Source organism: Marmota marmota, unplaced genomic scaffold (assembly GCF_001458135.2).
Source record: "Marmota marmota marmota unplaced genomic scaffold, marMar, whole genome shotgun sequence".
Classification (NCBI taxonomy): domain Eukaryota; kingdom Metazoa; phylum Chordata; class Mammalia; order Rodentia; family Sciuridae; genus Marmota; species Marmota marmota.
Genome location: NW_026000294.1, coordinates 1,612,184 through 1,618,574, shown reverse-complemented (window position 1 = coordinate 1,618,574; position 6,391 = coordinate 1,612,184).

Sequence of the window (6,391 nt, the reverse complement as noted above, 5' to 3'; positions counted from 1 at the left end):
GCTGACATAGTTATATTATTGCATATTAGGTGTAGTAGTCTTTAAGAGGCAATTGGCTCTGGTACATAATTAGTGCCAGAAATAACAGCTTGACATCATGTATGTAAAAAATTTTAATCTTCCTTGGTGACAGTCTCCAAAATTCAATTGGTCAATATAAAACCCTATTCTGCAGCTAATTCCTACTGGCAGGCGGAGTGGGACACTATAATTCCTAAAACCAGAGATTCCACTGGAATATTTTGAGACTTCCTTTCTTAGGCCCAAGCTGCATGACTGGTTAAGGCTTTGAAAACTGTTCAGATCAAAAAACCCTTCTCTGTGGTATGGAACTTAGATCCAAAAGCTACTTCCTAGGAAAAATCTGGTTTCACCTGCACCCTACCTTCATGGGGATATGAGCTAAACTTCTATGCAGGCAACAACACTAGTCAGCCTTCTCAACTTTCAAGCCAGAATGGTAACCATGTCACCAGACCACCTGTTCATCTGGCTTTCAAAACATATGGATCCTGCCTCAATCAACAACAGAGCATACCAATACTTCTGGCTTTCATCAGGGAATAAATGTAGTTGGCCTCTGAGGTCCTGTCAAAAGCCTGGCTAGGAGAAGAGATATTTATGGAATATATTGTAAGGGACATTCTATCCATCCACTCCTTTAGGTGGCATTTTAAGTTGTGTCCTCAGATCAAGTTAGAACACCAGAAGGTTACATGCCTGAACCATCTGAGCTTGGCCCCTGCAGAAGTGTTTTAATGTTACACCCTTGGCTTTTAGCCAGAGTAGTTACGAGAAAGTAATATGGAAATCTCTTCTGCATGTGTTATGAAACTGTTACTGAGGACATTGTCCCTTATGTTAATCCCACATGAGATATTTCTTATGGAATTTAGTGCCAGCAATGGAGCATTATGTAGCTGTTAAAAAAATATAATTATGGAAGACTAAATATGAAGATGTGTTTATGATATATTCATGGAAAAAAGAACAGAAAATAGTATATAGACTCTAATTACAACCATGTAAAATTATATGTGTCTGTGGAAAAGGATTGAAAGCTCATAGGCAAAGATTAAAATTGTAGAAGGGCAAGGGGATTGTAAGTGTTTCCCCCCACTCCCAATGTTTTTGTTTGTTTGCTCAAGTTCTGTCTTTTAAATAGGGGGAGAAAAGAATGTAGTGACAGGAAAATCTCTATCTCTCTTGAGGAATGCCATGCTTCTTTCTTCCTGATAACAAGACTTATGTAATTGACTGCATTTTACCCCTTCCCTTGACTACCCCAAAAGGTGAGTTTAATGTTTAGTCATTGCATATTAGCTTCCTCTTCCTTTCCATGCATCTGATTTTCTATTTCTATAATCTTACAACATTTGTACTCTTTTTTTGTTAAGGTGCTTCAAATTCCTTGTAGAAAGAGGCAAAATACAAAGCAGTTCCCCCAGTTTAAAATTATATGCAGTCACAGCAAATTGAAAAAAAAATTAAGGAAAGGAATTCCTTGACAATTCTTCCTATCTTTTCTCAATGTGTTTTAATCCAAATTATAAGTACATAGTAAATTTGTGTACAATCAGTGTCTTGAAAAATTGTGCTCTATATGTGTAATATGAAATGAATTACATTCTGCCATCATGTACAACAAGTCAGAATAAATAAAAATAATAAATTTAAAAATAAGAACATAGTATATAAACTCTCACATCCAGCTCTTTTCCTGCAAATTTAATAACATGAGCATGTTTTAATGTACTGGAAACTTTCAGATTCTTTTCCAGGGTTCAAAAAGGACTGAAATGCTGGGCATTGAACAACCCCAGGCCTATGCAATCACTCTAACACTGAGATACACCCCCAGATCTTTTTTTCCTGATGGGGGGGGGGGGGCGGGCAGGGAAAGACTCTTTGGTTACAATGCTTTGGTAAAAACTGGGTGTCACAGCACATGCATGAAATCCCAGAAACTCTAATCCCACCAACTCACAGACTGAGGCAGAAGGATCACATGTTGGAAGCCAGCCTGTGCCACTTAGGGAGACCCTGTCTCAAAACAAATTATTGATTGTGGCTATAACTCAAAGGGAGTGTTTGCCTTGCATATGCAAGAAGAAAACAAAACTGTGGTAAATATTATGCCAGTAGGACTTTCAAAGATTGGAACCATAGAGGTCCATAGGAAGCTTAAAGAGGAAGCTCAAAGGACCCTCAAAACCTAAGGGATGAAACATTGTGGAAATTCTTCATGCAGGGATCCAGGACTGAATTTGTCTGGATGTAAAGTTTAAACTCAGGGAAGCCAAAAGACCAAAGGACAATGTGGAGTATAGTACCCAGAGTGGAGATCACTAGAAGTAGGATTTTAGAGCTAGCAGAGACTTTGGAGATCATTCAATATATAATTCTCATTTTACAAATAAAGAAAGCAAAGCCAGAAAAGGGGAATTGACTTGTATAGGCTTTGAAGTCAGGCTGACTAGGTTTGTATCTCTACTGTACCTCTTAGTGACTCCTGACCCTTTACCCTAAGTCTCACTTTCTTTTGTGAAATGAAAATAAGTAATAACATTAAGCTTATTATACATGTGTAGACTAAATCAGACAATTTATGTAAAGCACTTAGCACGATGCCTAATACAAAATAAAAACCCAGTGTTACTATTGATATTAGGGTAACTATTATTAGTAGTCAACAGAATGACAAAGCAATGCAAGGACTCAGATCTCCTGAAAATCTAGTGTTCTTTTTACTACAATGGACTGACTTCCAGGGTTCAGAAAGGACTGAAACTTGCCTCAAACTTAGCAAACCAACTCAAATCTATTCAGGGCTAAAATCTGAGTCTTTCAGTCTAGGGCTTCACTTTTTGTGAAAGTGCCTAGCTAGTCTGGTGTCTAGAAAACAGGACTTTGAGAAACATTTACTAACCAAAAAGAATTTTTAAAAAACAACACAGAGACAAGGTTGAGAAGGTGTTTTCCTAAGACAAGGACTCTTTCACAGATAAAACCATAAATGTCTTAGGGAAGAGGGCAACCAAAAATATGCATATTCTATACACATCTGTGAAGATCAGGGACAAGTAGAGGTGGTGCTTTCTAACAATCTGGAATTTTCTCATTATTATTTATGTCTACCACTGCATCTTTTCCTGTGGTTACAAGGGGAAAATCCTGTAAAAATCCTAGGTGGGGGTTGTACTTATTTTTTTCAGAGCTGGGCAGGGTAACAAAGAAGTGGGGAAATGCCTATCTCAATTCAAATTAATAGAGCCGGTTTGGCAGCAGTCTTGGGGGGTGGCACCCAGGTAGAAGAGTGGGTGGTGACAGTGAAAGAGGCAAGAGAGCCAAACTCCTGTGACCTTCAAGAGGAAAAAAAAAAAACAAGTGGTGAATGGGGATCCATTTGAGAACATACAGTCTAGGGTTTCAAACTGGGAAAAAAGGCTGCACCTCCCATATCCTGCCATATCTGTTCATAGTTTATGACAGCAGTGGTTTTCTGGGGGCTTCCTGTTAGTCCTCTTCCCTGACCAAAGTCTCTTCTATTTTCTAAGGCCATTTTGCTGACTGTTTCTTGACTGACATGTGTCTAACACTCCCATAGCAATGAGGTGAGTTACCCTTACTTCTCTAGCTTTAAAGTCATGATGTTTTTATCACCCCACCAATCCCTTTGCCCACCCTCCTAAAACATCTGGTCCTATGGCATATGATCATTTTTATCTGTTCAAGCTTTCAAGATATACTTTCATCTTGTGAAGTCTCAACAAGCAACTGTTGATTGATGTTAGAGTCTATAATCTAGTGGAGGAGTCAATATATCCTCATGAAATGGAAAGATAGATAACCACAAGCACAAAATTAAATATAAATGGAGTTCCTAGAGGTTCAGGGGGTGTAAAGTAGATAAGTGATCTATCAGGTTGGGCTAGTCGGGGAAAGTTTCCAAGAACATGTAAGTTTTGAGCTTTGAATTGGAACTTTAAGGAGATGATGGACATGAGTTAGTGAAGAGGTGGACCTTTTCAAACAAATGCACAGAAACAATGCAAGATACAACTCAAGCTAGGACAGGTGCCTGCCCCACCCTGCCATTTCCCCATCTCAGCAACTCTCCATGATCTGTCACCACACCTGTTTCAGTTCGAAGAGAGTGCCTTGTACCTTAGTGCCCACCAGGCTCTCTCATACCAGGCCCTCTCCTTTACTGAATTCACCACTTGTAAAGCACTTACAAGATGTACCACTTAGGTGATAGGTAGAGGACAAATGCAAATTGGAGTAGAACAAAGGAATGTGGAGAACTAAGATGGTTATTTTACCATAGGGAGGCTAATATCACTGTGAACGGCCAATGTGCTGAAACTGCTGAAAAGTCCTGGTTGCATGGATATCCTTCCTCACCAGACATCACAGAATATGTATCAGGAAACACTGCAAATGGTAGACAAATCAAATTACAGTCCCTGCCCCTAGAAGCTTGTTGTCTAATAGGAAAAGCAGAACATGGCCAGGCAGAGAATTCATATATTTATTTAAAAGTTATTAAATGTCCAAGTGTAATATCATTTGATTCCTGATCCCTTTAATACATTCATTCCACCAACATTTCTTGTCTACTATATGACCCAGAGCTGAGGTCACAGAGATACATAAAATGTGTTTCTGCCCTCAAGGAGCTCACAGTTTATTGGGAGAAAGACAAATAAACAAAAATGGTTTGCACTATATAATATGAGCCTGCTCATGGTGCTTAGGAATACAGTAAAAGGGGAACTAACTGCACCTGAGGTGAGATAGGGAAATATGAATAGGAGTTTACAAAATAAGAGACTTGAAGAAGGGCTGGGATTATAGCTCAGTGGTAGAGCACCTACCTCGCACTCGTGAGGCCCTGGGTTCGATCCTGGGCACCACATAAAAATAAATAAATAAAAATAAAGATATTGTATCCATCCACAACTAATAAAATATTTTTTAAAAAAAGAAGGGATGACAAGAATGAAGACATCACAGGATGCTGTGGGAAAGGTATGAAAGGGCATGGCATTTCTAGGAAATAGTAGGAAACTCTGGCTGGTTGGAATACTGTGCTCAGCAAAAGATGAGGCAAGAAAGGTGTGAAGTGACCTGAGTATGAAGAGATTTGCTAGGGAGTTTGAACTTTACCAGATAGAAATGTTGGAAATCAGAGGAAGTTTCAAGTAGAGAAATTAAATGATCACATAAAAGCAATATGATCCCAGTTCTTCTGTCTCCTAGGCCATTCTTCTATCTCCTTGAGCAAGTCACTTATCTGAGTATTAGTAGTATCTTCATCTATAAAACGAGGAGGATAGTGGTACCTACCTCATAAGATTGATGTGAGAAGTAAAGGAGCTAACATTGGCAAAGCAATTAGCACAGGGACTAACACATAATAAGCTCTCCATAAATTTTAGCTGTAATTACCAGGCATGCTTTATTTTTTTGCGGTGGTGGGGGGCGGAGGTACTGGAGATTGAACCCAGGGTTACTTAACCACTGAGCCACATCCCCAGCCCTTTGTGTGAGTGTGTGTGTGTGTCTTTTATTTAGAGACAGGGTCTCACTGAGTTGCTAAAGGACTCGCTAACCCTTTGTGTGAGTGTGTGTGTGTCTTTTATTTAGAGACAGGGTCTCACTGAGTTGCTAAAGGACTCGCTAAATTGCCGAGGCTGGCTTTGAACTCCTGATCCTCCTGCTTCAGCCTCCCCAGCCGCTGGGATTACAAGTGTGCGCCACAGCCACAGCGCTGGCCCAGGCATGCTTCTTAAAAGCATGTTGGTAGCATGAAATATAAGTTGTAGTGAGGGGAAAGACTGGTGGAAGGAGGTTCAATTAAGATGATGTTGCAATTTAAATCCAGTTATAAATAAGGTTTCCAACTGGGATCTGGATTATAGCAAGTTAGGCAGATGAAAAGGCAAAATCAGTCTAGCTTGGGAGACTTGGTAGACCAGGACAACCACTAACCAAATTCACAGGTTAAGGATAGCTAGAGGATAGGGGTGTGGGTGCAGGAACAGATAAAAAGTTCCGTTTGGGACCTGTTGAATGAGAAGCGAAGCCGTTGAATATGAGAACCAGAAAAAATGTCGATATTCAAAGGCAGCTCAGGGGAACCGGTGGGAGGAAACAGAAAGACCTCACTGTCGGTGTAAACTCTTACGGAGGTGGAGGGGGACAGGAGAGACCACCACCATCAGCTAACTATTTGTTTATGTTACATAAGTCCCCCACCCAAGACCTCAACGTGCATACATCTTATTTTCTAGTCAGTTTCTTGCTTCTTGCTTTTCGGTTTTCTGCTTCTTGTAGAGATTTTCTTTCTCCTTTTGCTCCCTCTTAACTGGAGGGAAAGGTCCGG